Source organism: Ambystoma mexicanum, chromosome 6q (genome assembly GCF_040938575.1).
Source record: "Ambystoma mexicanum isolate Mex_15411 chromosome 6q, UKY_AmexF1_1, whole genome shotgun sequence".
NCBI classification, from domain to species: Eukaryota; Metazoa; Chordata; class Amphibia; order Caudata; family Ambystomatidae; genus Ambystoma; species Ambystoma mexicanum.
The window spans coordinates 54015401-54029924 of record NC_090937.1 but is presented as its reverse complement, the minus strand read 5'-3'; positions in this window follow the sequence as shown (position 1 = coordinate 54029924).

Sequence of the window (14524 nt, the reverse complement as noted above, 5' to 3'; positions counted from 1 at the left end):
ACACTGCCAGCAGACAGCCCCTGACAACACTACAGCAATGAGAGCAGACATGTGTGCCTTCTTATAGATAAAATGAGGATGCACGGGAACGGAGCAAAGGGTCTGGGTATTCACTTGGCCACCATCTTGGCCACGACTTCCCAGTCTGAATTTTTCTTTGACAATTATGGTGCCACTAGCCTCAGGAGCAATAGAGCACGATATATGTCACAAAGAAAAACATTGGTACAGATAATTTAACAAGCCATCAAGTAACTATTAGTAATATATTAGTAATTAGTAACTATAACTATTAGTAATAGTTATCACAGTACAATATAAAGATGGAGTGTGCACAAGATAGCTGGAATCTGGATTACACCAAGGTTTTGTTGGAAGAGCCACGTCTTCAGTGCTTTCCTAAATGGAAGGTAGGCTTGGAGCAGTCTGGATTGCCCCAGGATGGACTTCCAGAGGACCAGGGTGTAGCATGAGAATGACTGTTTCCTAGTTTTCTCCTTGTGAGCCAGTCTAGTTTCCATTCTGGTTTCTAGGGCCGGAGTACTGTGCAGAAGAACACATAAAATTACCTTCTTACTCCCCATTGAAGACCCTGAAAGGTAAGATGACTCTAAAATGTCAAATCAGGTACCCCTGAGTGAACGTTCATAGGATGTGCCCTATCATCCGTGTCTGCTGGCATCAGTCTTTTAATATCAAGTCTGTATATGTTACATTTGTTTAACGCATATTCACCACTATATTATCAGTGCCTTTTCTCTTTACACAATGCAACAATGGGGTCCTTCACATCACTCCTCTTAATAAAAAATGGTGTTCTTCCACATTAGTCTTTCTCTTAGTACATTAAGGTGACTGGCCTCCTCTATCTAATGCCTTAGACTCCTCTGTCTTCCAACCCCACTTCCCCCCACACTTTCACATTTCTGTAGTAGTGCTCTGTCACTAAGAATTGTGATATTCTGTTATCACATATTTTCCCCTCTCCACAAGGAAGCAAGGACAGCGTGCCCTTCTCTTTCTCACCTGTTCTGGTGTTCCATTGTGTGTGTGTGGGTCCCTCCTGTGTGTGAACAATGGGGGCAGGGAATTCCAAACAAAGAAAGCCACACAAAAATATACAGCTGCATTCTTTTCTTTTTATATGCATCAAGTATGACAATGCACCTTACGAATGTCTCGATAAATGGCATTTTTACTTTCAATTCCCTCGGATGGGTCTATTTGATTTATCGAAATTAGTGCATTTAATGGGTGATGTGAGAATTTAATATCTCGAATTTATAAGGATCTGTTGGAAGAATATTGTTTCAAGAAATGGAGTTGTTTGACACGGAAAGCACCTCAGTTCACTTGCAGATAGTAGCCAAAAACCCAAAGAGAAGCTGAAAGTCAATAAAGAAAAATGTTACACAGTCCTCTGTACCCCACGTACATTTTGCCCACTCAATGATACCTCAGTGATAACATAATCAGCATGCTCCACAGTGCCTTGGAGAAGTATGGAAAGCAGGATAAGAAGTAGTAGAATGAAGGGGGATAGGAAGAGAGTTCCAGGAGCACGAAGACAAAATGAACAGAATCTTGATTGGGCACAAGGAGGATGAGGGACAGATAGTACAAACTGGAATTGAGAACGAAGGGAAAGAGTGGGGACATAGAAGGAGGCCAGAGATGACAAATAATTGGGAGCAAGATCATCGAGGGACTTAAACATTATACAAAGAAAATTCAATTTGAGCTGGCAAGAGAAGGTCAGCCAACCAAGCAGGAGCAGAGATTGCGAGAGGGAATTACGGGGGGAGAACCTGTAGAGTAGTTGAATAGAAGCATTGAAAATAGACTTATGGGGAGGGCCAAACGTGAAAGGAGAAGACCAAAGAGAATAATAGAACCGTAAAAAAGGTGAGAGAAACTAAGGGATGAAATCAAGAGTTTAGTAGCACCAAAGTTCAGAAAAAGGTGGGCTTTACGAATATTAAAAAGATGAAAGCGGCAAGAACGGGCAATAGTAGAAATGTGAAGGGGAAAAGGATAGGTCCGTGTCAAGGTAAAGACCAAGGTTATGAGCGGAGCTGGAAATACATAGAGAGGATGGAGGGAAAGCAACAGAGGGGGAGGGGAAGGGAGGAATAGTGGTGGCAGTGAAGTAGAGAACAACAGTTTTTACAAGTTTAGGACAAGAAAGTGGTCTGACATCCAAGATTTAATAGCAAGCAAACAGGAAGATACGTTATCGTGGATAGTCAGGGTAAATGAGGAGAAAGAGAGAAAAAGTTGTGTGTCATCAGCAAAAAAGTGGTGGGATATCCCAAAGGACAAGATAATTGCAGCAAGAGGAAAAGTACAAAGGGCGAAGAGGAAGAGCCCAAGAACAGAGCCTTGGGGGATGCCATGAAGAAGGGGAAATGTTTGAGAGGAGGGACCAGCCCAGCAGACAGAATATGTAGGGTTAGAAAGATAGGAGCGAAACCAAGCAAGAACCAAATCAGCAAACCCAAAAGAAGCCAAAGAAGCCAAAAGTAGAGTGTGATCCACCGTGGTGAAAGCAGCAGATAGATCGAAGAGTACGAGAAGGGAGGAATGCTTGGAGCATGGGCGTAATTTTAGGGGGGGAAAGGGGTGTTTGTCCCCCCCCAACTTTCATGGCCCACCATTTTGTCCCCATTCATTTGAATGGGGCACCTTTTATTCAGATGTCATGTCCCCTCTAACATTTTCAGCAAAGTTTCTCCACTGGGTTGGAGTAATGAGTAGAGAGCAAGGAGTCGCAAGCAGAGGGACCAACAGTCTCAGTAGAGTGACAGGGACGGAAGCCGGACTAGAGAGAGGGAAGAAGAGAGTTATCATTAGCCAAGGTAGAGAACTGAGTAGAGACTAACCTCTCAAGCAATTTTGAGGGATAGGGAAGAATAGAAATTGAACAGAAGTCAGAAGGAAGAGAAGGGTCAAGAGATGTTTATTAAGAATGGGGAGAATAGAAGCATGCTTAAAGCAAGAAGGTAAGCTCGATGTGAAAAGAGAGGTGTTAGGTAGAGTGGTAAGATAGGAGACGAGAAGGATACACTTTAGAAATAAGAGAGGCTTGAATAGGATCAGAGGGTGAACCAGTGGGATGGGAATGAGTCAGAAGAGAAGTGGTCTCCAGGTTAGTAATGGGGGGGGAGGAAGAAATTAAGGAGGTGGGGTAAAAAGGAGCAAGGGAGAAGTTTGAGGGATCAATGGCAGCGCAAAAGGGAAGCGACATTGGTAGAAAAATATGTTTCAAAGTCAGAAGCAGTGAGAGTAGAGTGGAGGGAATGATCAGGGGTAGGCAGTGTTAGAAGACAAGAAAGAGATTGAAAATAACACCAAGGGTAAACAGATTGTAATAGTTACGCTTAGCATAAAGAAGAGTCTCGTCATAAGACTATGACTCTCGTCATAGAGTGATAGGATGAAAAAGAAAGGGAATCAGATTCAGAGTGGGACTTGCACCAGCGGTGCCTGAGACGACAAAGAACTCGCTGAATTGGGCAGAGATGGGAAGAGAGCCAAGGTTGAGGTGGTTTCCGAGAGGGAGAGGAACTAGCACGATAAAGGGTATCAAGAGAAGAAGAAAGACAAGAGGAAAGAGAAGTTGCAGCATCATCCATGGAGAGGGCAGAGAATGTAGAATGCGATGGAAGAGCAGAAATGCAGGATGAAATAAGTAGAGGGGTATTAATAGCGCAGAGATTGCGACGGAAATAGGTGGTTGCCTCAGAACGAGCTAAAGAAGATAACAAGGAGGAGTTACAATAGAGAAAAATAGAAGAAGATGATCAGAAGAATAGATGGGCAGAGCAGAGACAGGAGAGCACAGTACTGTGGAGATGACATGGTATCCGGTAATTTTATTCCCATATATATGGTCGCCATACATATGGTTGCCGGGTAAAGGCTGAGGCGACTTTTTATATGGTGACCATATATATAGGGTCAAGGAGAGTGGGGATGCGGGAGTGTCCGTCGCTCCCCTTGGAGAAAAAGGTTTTAGGGGTTGCATGGGTGTCCCTTGCATGTTCAATGTGATAATGTCCCTGCAAACCACGGCCATTTTTTGGCAACATTTTTGTCAGGCGACATTTTTGCTGGGACATTATCACATGGAACCATGAATATAAGGTCCACACTGGAACCAGAAACATGGAAAGATGGAGTGGGAAGATGAGAGAGGCGGTAAATATCATGGATAGCAAGGAATGGAAGTGAGGAATGGGTGGAAGAAAAATGGAGATTAAAATCGCCCAAAAGTATGAGCGGGGTAAAAGAAGGTAAAACAGCAGAGAGTAAGGCATCAATATCCTCACAGAAAGTAACAACCGAGCCCAGAGGCGATAAACCAGAAGGAAAGTAAGAGAATACGGTTTAACAAAGGTAGTTAAGAATATTCAGATGACAGAAAGATGGGAAGAGAAGGTGAAGGAGAAGTAACAAAGGATGAGGAGTAGAGAATGCCTGAACTACCTCCATGTGCCTAAGGACGGCGAGTGTGCACGAAAGTAGTAGCAGAAGTAGAAAGAAAAGTGGGAATAGAAGTATTGGAGGATGAGAGCCACGTTTCAGTAATACACATGAAGTGAAGATTTAGACAGAGAAAAATATCAAGAACTAAATCGGATTTATTGCATAGTGAACGAACATTCCAAAGGTCGAGATTGATAGAAGTGGAATAGGGGAAACAAGGAAGATAGATAAGATTATTCATATTTCGAGTAGAGCAACAAGGAGCAGAAGAATGAAATATACATTGAGTAGGAATGGGGAGAGCAGCATCATACATGATATGGAAAAAAGGAAAAGCAGATTGCAGGAGTAAAAATATAACCAGCGCTAACATGGAGCATGTTCTGAAACCGGACACTAGACAGGCTGGGTGGGTGGTGTTTGGGGAAGGCAGGAAGACAAAGTGTCCACACAGATTAAAAAGACTTGGCATTATTGGCATGTACCTTCCATGGACTCTGCTACAGCTTCAACTTCACTGGTGCTGCCAGCTACCCCTTTCGCCCACCTTTCAACTCAGATTATTGCCCGGCCCTTTCGCACTTTGCCTGCAGTGAGTGATGAAGTGAAGAGAGTTGAAGTCCAGGCACCATAGCGCTCATGAGAACTCTACCATATGGCACAGGCATTTCCCAAGATTAGGGAAGATCCTGAAAGCTTTCTAGATCACTTAAGAATAATAAATAGCTGCTATAACCCTCACCGACCTGAGACAATTATTGCATGTGCTAACACCACAGGATATGATATGTTAAAATATTTTATTCATAGCGCGCCTATGCACAAGTGTTTCAAGTGTTTCAGGACATTTATAAACAGCTTTTAACTGCACTCAATTGGGCTGACACACTTCAAAATATGTAGGAATGCAAAGATAACAATGATTAACTGTTTGCAACGATCCCACTCATGGGAACTGAAGAATCTCCTGCAGATTAGGTTCAATGTTAAATATTATGTTTGATAAACATTTTGGTATTTGAAATGCTGCTGTCAACCTATCTCATGCCTCAGACAATACTTTTGTTTAAGGTTTCCTTGCACCAATTCAGGATAACATCAAGACTGTGTTCAACAGCTGTAACCAATAGAAGAGGTTTTTAAAGCAGGACAACATTACTTTCGCTACAAGTTGACTCTCAAAACAAACGTATGGACTTGCAAGTTGGACATTCTGTATGCAGGGGTATGAACGATGTTAGCAGGAGATGCCCTGTGTAAAATCAGTCACTGAATCACCCTCTTTAGAATAATATGATTAAAGACACTCCAGCTTGATCCCACCCCAAAGGGCCGTCCAGCCAGTGCTTAATTAGTGGGGCTGTTTGCCAGGGCTCAGCCCTGGCACTTATTTTTGAGCCCTGGCACTGATTGTCTCAGACTCACATTAAGTATGAAGTGATGATAGTCAGTGCATCCATCAAACCACAATGAGCATGTGCGAGCTGTGGTGTAACCACACATATGTTGACAGTGTGGGGAGCAGCTATGGGTGGTGGCAGCAGTGGTGGGGAACTGCCCGCCTGCAATGTAACAGGAGTGCTAGAAAATATTTGGGCTCTTACACCTATTTGTTTTACAAATTAAGCACTGATCCAGCCAACCGAAAGCAGAAAGATCATATGCAAATTAGGCTTGGGGATGCTCGAAAGATCATATGCAAATTAGGCTTGGGGATGCTCGTGGGCTGGTGCAGAAGGGATGTGACAAAGCTGTTCAGGCTAGACTGCCCCTGTGGGTTGGGGCTAAGCCTGATTTTCATATGGTTTTTGCCCTTTCTGTAATGGGCTGGAAGGCTGAGGAACAATGGTCTGTAGCGTTGCCCAGAGCAATGCCACAGGTTAAGATTCATTCTAAACCATCCAGCCATCACCTCTTTTGTTTTGCTATAGTCACTCTGAATGGGACGTGTATGCTCAGGTCCTGAGCCTGCTGGGCCTAGAGACTCAAGCTACACCACTGATGACATTGAATGAGGCTGGAACATGTCTGGGGTTGTTTGTGGTCTCGTGCAGAAGGGATGTGACCAAGCAGTTGGCGGGACTGCCCCTTTTGACTTACGACCAAGCCTCATTTGCATGCGTTCTTTCCCCTTTCTGTAATGGCTTGACAAGCTAAAGAACTATGGTCTGAAGGGTTGCCAGGAATGATGCCAGAAGGTAAGATTAATTTCAAACCTTCCAGCCATCACCCCTTTTGTTTTGCCATTCATTTATCAATACAGCATTGCACCCACCCACGCACGCTCCTTCCTATTGTACTCAGATTTCCATGTCACCATTGTATATAGATTTAAGCGGATAGTTCAGATTCACATTGCAGGGGTCAGCATTTCCATTTTTTGGATACCACATTCATTTTGTTGCCTGCTCTATTTGTTCTGACTAGAGTTTTGGTCTTCTTGGGGGTGGGATATATATCCAGGAGCAGAAGTTCTTTGAATACTCCCAACTGGACCTTGTGCTATTTTTTGCACCATTTCAGATGAGAGGCTCAGCAGTAGATGTCATTTTACTGCGTTTTTCCAGAAACACAGCTACCGAGCTAGGTAATGGAAGTTGCAGTAGCCCGTCACCAGAGCTGGTTGATCATACAGGCAAAGTGCTCCTTGGTCTAAGGTTGGATTGCAACTTGTGTAGGGAACAGCTAGGCCTAAGGATCTCCTGGAATCTACGCTTCGGCCTTAGTAGTCTCTGGCTTGACAAAGGCTGAATGTTTAGTATTCCTGGGCCTTCTGTATCTCTGTAAAGTAATGGGACAGGCTGTATCTTTGCCATCTTCTTAGGTACTTCGACATACCTGCAATCCAGAAGAGCGTAGTGACAGTCATCTATTGTGCTGTGGCTTTTGTACATATTAGGTGGTTTTATCATCTATCAGAGAGCTTTGTGGTATTCTGTCTGGCATCTGGATGACACGGGTTAGGGAGCAGGTGCATTCTTTTCCTAAATGTTGGCCATGACCATATCATGCCCTTTCAGCAACTGATGGAGCTCGTATCTTTGTTTGGAAGTGGGGAAGATCAGACCCCAACATCAGGGTTTCCCATAAGACTGACATATCACTTCTAAAATCTATTCAGCATCCCTGTGTGGGGGCACTAGAGTGCCTGTTAATGTCAATGGATTTTCTATGGATTTCTGACCTTCTTTTTAAACATGCTCCCAATGCCCTCAGGATGGTTTATGCCTTTAGCCCACAGGCTCTACCCTCCACCTGGGGTGGGGGTTGTGGGAGAGGTTGGCAGATTCCCTTTTCCCACTTCTCTGATTAACTCCACTCTTCTCTCGCTAACTGTGTCTCAGCCACCAAGCTACACATTCCCTACACCTTAATCCTACCAAAACTGAGAAGATCTTTACCCCTGCTCATTCCTCTTATAATTGCTCTCCTCCTTCTTCAAACTCCCTTTTCTACTTATTCTCTCTTTAGTAGAATAAGATCAATTAATGATCTTTTTCCATCGCTAAGAATCTTATTCTTACTTTGGTCTTCTCTCAAATTGCCTATTGCACTTTCCTACTTGTGGACCACCTACCTACTCTCTTGGCCCCCGTCGGCCTATCATTAATTCTGCCATTTGTCTTCTCTTTCTGCTCCACATGCACTCAGACATTTCTTTTTCTCCACCTGCACTTCCTTAGCTTGACGTCCCCCTCCCTTCTACAGTTTTGTCACTTATGTATCATTTTTAAATTTGTCCATGGTCTTGCTCCTTCTTATCCTTATTCACTTGCGTCTGTCTATACACCTAATCATACTCTTTGACCTTCCTCTTTATTTCTCTTTACAGTTTCTTGCTTCTTTTGTGCTTAACTCCTTTCTGTTGTTTGCTCTACTTGCTCCTATAGTCTGGAACACGTTCCTTGAAATGCTCTGCTTTTGCTCTTTCATCTTTAAAAGTCAATCTTCTTGCAACTTCTTAAATGTGAAGGTAACTTTATGTTTGCTTCTTTTTTACTTACCTAGTATCATGTTACCGTTATTGTAAGCCTTTTGTACAGTGCTTTGGCAAAAGTTCAAATACTTAAATAAATAACTCATTAACAGCCTGGAGCATTCGAGGTCTTCATTTTGCAATTCTTCTCTTCAGCCTTTTTGCCATTTTATTTAGACGCTGCTTCTGTGCACGCTGCTTCTGTGCAGTAGCACCTGGAGCGTTCCAAGTGCCGAATGGCATTACCAGATAAATGATCTCAGGCCCAAATAACCGGACAGACTCAAAGAATATGGCAAAATGCTACTTTATTATCAGTTCAATAAAGTAGGGAAACCTGGCGAACAAAACAGATTGTAGCTCAGAAACTCTCAACGCATTTCAATTACGCTTTATACCTCGATGCACGTCAGCTGTCATGTCATTCTACGTGACAAACAATAAAAACCTATCAGGCAGAGGGATTGGGTAAGGGAACATATATACCTATGGTTCATATGAGTGTTAGTATCATCTTTGGCTGCCCATCATCTGGTAGGGATGCCTTGAACAACCTCTAACTACATAAAATACTAATCATAGCATAATACCAGCAGCGGATAGGCTTCTGCAACAATGTATGGTATGCCATTACATTTAGGCCCTCATGATTGGTTGGCACTCTCCTCCAATGTTGGACATTTGGCTTATTAGTAGCACAGAAGTGACGAAACCCAGGTGCAGGGGATAAACATCAGAGAACTGCCCAGCTTAGCTAATTAGCCTACCATCTCGCATCAGTTAGGCCCTAAGCCAAGACTTCTTCTCTGTAGTTGAGCTTGCTGACTGGTTTCTTCCTCTGGACTTTAAAGGGATTGAAGGTACATTGCTTTCTTTTTCTGGAGCTTTATGAACAGGCCTTGTCTTCTGGTCTTGTACCACATGCGAGGAGACCACGATTTTGTCGATCCTGTCCTTTTATTTAGTGCTATTTCATTCAATTATATTGGGTGCTATTACTCTCCTTGGCCTCGGGAGACTTGGTTGCCCTGTCTTGCATGTGCTTTCTGCATCTTTGATTGTTCAATACTTGGCACTGACAATTATTCACTCCTTTAGTTAATCTAAGAGAAATATGTTTTACGCACATTGCTTATCCTCTTCAACTCCTTTTGTGCCTAGTAGTTTCTTCTTGCTGGAGCATCCTTGATTCTGAGCCAAGGAAATATCCTTTGTTCTTACAAAAATCTGCATTCCAGCACCTGTCACCTCTGCAGCCTTGGTCTTTCTGCTTGTGGCTTCTTGCTTGCTATTATATAAAGCCGATGTCCATGGCTGCTTTACTCGTGCTATATTTCCTACTTTAGCAAGCTTCTACATTGTCTTATATACCTTGCCTTTCTGCATATATATATATATATATATATATATATATATATATATATATATATATATATATATATGTATATATATATATATATATATGTATATATATATATATATATATACTGTATCTCTTGTTCTTTATCGTCTAAGTGTATTTGGTTTCTTCATCTTCACATACATTTACTTCGTTACTTTAGTCACATCTTGATTCTCTAGATATCCATACATCAGGTTACGTGCACCCATGTATCTTCTCTTTCTCATGACGTCACTTCACATCAGTCAGACTTTACTTGTAGTTCTTCTATGTCCAGTGGTGTCTGCAGACACATGTCTACCGCATCAGTTTGGGGATACATTCGGTAAGGTTGTATCAGTGCATAACGTCTCTCGTAGCTTCGATGTGGTATTGGGATGAGACCAGGTGTCATGTTCAGTTTTTTCTTGATTTTCTTCCAATATGACAGAGGTGAGGGGGTGGGCACTATAGATGTACATCTGCCTCTCTTCATTCCCCCCTCTGGTTGAGTCCTCGACCACCTCCTCAATTTCTTTGCCCTTTCTTCACACTGTGGTTTCTTTGGAATCCACATCTTTGTCAACCCCCTCAGTTTGCCTGCATTCTTTATGTGTTCATCCACACTCCAGGTCATGTAGAAACATTTCCCAGTCAGTGAACAAAACACCCATCATCCCACATTAGTCCTTATGGTCGTGAGGATACTGAAACTTTGTTCCTGGGGTTGCCATAGTGCTGCCTTTCAGGTGCTCATATGTGGTGTTTTTAGTCTGTGTGTGCTCATCAGCCAGAGCATTCACATCGATCATTATCTTCATCCCAATAGCTTTCTTTGCTGTCTTCTTACATTGTCCTATGATTATTCTTATAAGACATAATCCTAGCAACACTAACACTAGTATTGCTCAGAACATTTTGAAGGCATTTGGCTTCCATGTTGGAACCAACAAGAACAGAGATGAAAACCAATCTTAATCTTTGGTTTCATCTACTTCTTCGTCCATTTTCATATGCAGAGTTGACGGCATAATTATTGCTTCTGTCAGGGTTCTATTTTCTCCATTGTGGACAGGTATGTACAGCAAGAAGGCCTGATCTTGGCGTTCACGCCTCGTTGCATAGCTGTAATTAAGTCCAGGGCATACCTGCTCTGGAGGGTCATGAGTCTAATGGCCCTCAATACTTTTTTAATCGCATTAAATCCTTTTTTATCATTCAATTAATTGGTCGTAGCAGCTCCCATATGGTGATTTGTAACCACTTTACATTTGCTGCAGCCTGAATTCCTGGCATAAATACAGCTGTAAATATCACAGATTTTGCCAAAAAATAGTTCTCTCTCTTCTGTCAGGGGAAGTTGAGTGACCTCTTCGTCGTTTTGTGTGCATTCATTTTCAGAAAGTCGCCGATGTGGAGATCATTTTGGGCAAGCACCAATGCAGAAACGTGTATTATCACTATAGAACATATTCCTCCCCACTTTATAGGTAGCTTCATGTAAGCTTTGGATTCACAGGCCCAATAGTGGTCCATTAGGGTGTCAGTTCCTCCTTTCATTCCTGGCCCATCAATCATTTGCTTGCATCCTTTATTTTCTCCAACCTTGGAATGACCACTGTTTCTGAAACACAGTGTTGCATTCTTCATCTGCCATATGGATACCGGTCCTGCTTCATGTTCGACACATATTAGTAACTTTGAGTACTTGGCCCATTCCTTAAGGCATCCATCATTTACTGCTTGCACTATCTTCACTGGTGCTGTCATCAATAAGTGTGCACTGCATCCCATCATTTCTTCTTCCCATCCTGTAATGGTGGCTACTTGCCCATATACCAATAGCTGAGATCTCTCCCAGCATCCTGGCAATCCTGGTGTTTCCCATGTGTCTGCACAATCTAGTCTCTTTTGTTCAACAATCCTCATCTCTCCCACAGTCAGACCACTAAATGAGCACAAGAGCATTCTGCTCTTCCAAACTGGGTCTTTTTTAATCTTCTGCATTTTTATGTAAGGATCTTCATATGGGAATGTTCTCTTTGACATCCATCGTAGGGTTGCCCATTTCCCTTCAAATTGTTCTCTTGTCATGCATGCTGCTGGATGGCTGAAGCATGCACATCATGTGTAGGTATTTCTCTTGCTATAAAATTTTGGGCTGTGGTTATGGCATACGGGATGAAAGAACATACATAGCAGCTCTCATGTGATGTTCTTCTCCCCACCTCACTCATGTGTAGATACCACATGGTATTTTATAAATGGGCTGAATTATCAAGGTATGTATCTATATCCTGATAATCTTCCCAACATCCATCTTAAATTGGTTAATTTGTTTGGAAATATCAGGGAAAATATCACTCATGATTTTGTTGGCAATAGAAACAGCTGTCTCATTGTTGGGTACTTCATCTATATTGTAAAACATAATTTGACAAAATGCTATAAGAATAAGGAAGTAAAGACGACACATTGTAGAAAACGTGGCTACAAGAAATATTGCAAAAGAATTAGTGCTCCGTAATGCATTCTGCATATAAATTGGTCTTCTTGCTAGCAATGTGTATCTTATAAGTTGGAAGATCCCTATTCTCTTTTAATCAATGTTTTTTTCTTGTTATTCTTTATAACAACCACACTTTTTTATAACAGAAATTGTAATAGTATTGCAATGATGATCCTGCGAATAATGGGGGCTGTCTTAGAATCTCCCAAAAAAGGTGACAATTTTAACATTTTGTCTCACTAGAGCTGGATACGATCAAAGTATATAAGTGAAAACAGCATACAAGAAGGTGCAACGTTAAAGGCAGCATAAAATGTTGTGTGCACTCTTCTTTTTCTATCTTCAAAACATTGTCTCTTTAATCTAATAGGAATAGTTCTGCAAGCACTGCAACATTATTTATTTCCCTTTAAACAGGGGACCGATTGGTAGCCCAAATTGTTTTTTTATTACATCTGTTCTTGTTGGCTCTTGGTAGCCAATCTAGACTGCATTTGCAGAACTTCTTCTCTTGCTTCACTGTCAATGGGTGCCAGAGGGGTAAGGGTCTCGCTTTTGTACGGCTTTACATAAATCAGATGCAGCCAAGCTCGTCTTCATTGGATCTTCACGGCAGTGGGGGTGACCTCCTCTACTAGGTATGGTCCTTCAAAACGGGGCATATTACAAGTGTGAACAAAACTCTTTACAAGCACTTGGTTCCCTGGATACAAACTAGGTGGTTTTAACAGTTCAATAGGGTTGATCGTTTGGATGTTGTCTTCTTCAATCTTCTTCTACCCTTCCCTCCGATTTTTAATCTGTTGGGAAATAAAAGAAACACTAGTAGTCATATTTGTCAAATAATCATGCATCTCATCCCCTTATGTTTTTACTACACTATCATCAGTTTCTAGTTGAGTGGGAGGAGCAAGGGGTACTGTCGTGTGGCGTACAGTCACCAACTCATGAGGAGTCAGGTGGTGATCGGAGCCAGACTGCTTTCTTAATGTAAATAGGGCAAGGGGTAGGGAATATAGCCATCCTTCTTCAAAGTCATCTTTATCTTGGCTATCCTTTCTTTATGGAGTCCATTTAGTCGCTCACAAACACCAATTACCTGTGGGTGTCATGGTCATCGGGCCAAGAACACAAACATTAAAGGGCCACATACACAGGGGCACCGGATGGATACAGTCCTGGTGCCTTTGGCGCCAGGCTAATGAATAACAATAAGCAAGAACATTTATTTGGGACAAGAATGCTTTTATTGTGGACATAACACCTCATTTTGGGTGCAAGGTGCATTTAACATGGGAACTTCCATCACTAAAGCAGCCCCACAGGTACTCTTGGATGTGGCTGCTGCTGCTATTGGGTTGCCTTGCATGTGCTGACTCTCTAGGAGTAGCAGGGTGTGGCAGGCAAGCCAAGCCTAGTGGGTGTGCCCACGATCGCAGCTATATAAGCTTCTCTGATCCCTGAGGCAGACGCTTCGCATTATTCTGCACTTCCATGCAGCGTAACGCTCACCGCCGCCTGGGATTAAACTTAGCTTTGGAAATCATGCTTCCTGCATTCATACTTACCAACTGGGGAACCTGCTCTCACCTGTGCACGTCTTTGTCGATCGCGACATTCTTCTCCAAATCTTCCAGAACGCTGACATCTTCTTCTTGACACCGCAGTTCATCTTCAAGCCTTCCGGAATGCTGACATCTTCATCCTGGCACTGCAACTCATCTTCAAATCTTCTCGGATGCTGAAATCTTCATCTTGGCACCGCAACACAACGTGCTTCGTCAGCGACAGCAGCACCTGCAAGTAAAAATGAAAGGCAAGGTTAGACACTTAAAAGACATTCAATTTAAGGTTGCGCTACCACCGAACCTCACGCTTTGCCTTAAACCATCACTCACCTGTTGTCGGACATTTCGGTTTCAACCATCTTCTTCCTGGTCGCGTTGTGTGACCCCACAGCTGCTTTTTAGCCGCATTTCCATCTATTGGGAAGAAAACAGAAGAGTGAACGTTATTCAGGAATCAACAGCCATATTGAAAGCAATAATACCAAGACAGAAAACGAGAAGAGGCAAAGAGAAAACAGAAGGGAAAGAGACAAGAGACGAAGCATAGTTGCAGTTTGACTGGACTATTACTTACCAGGGAACAGTGAAGGAACTATATCCCA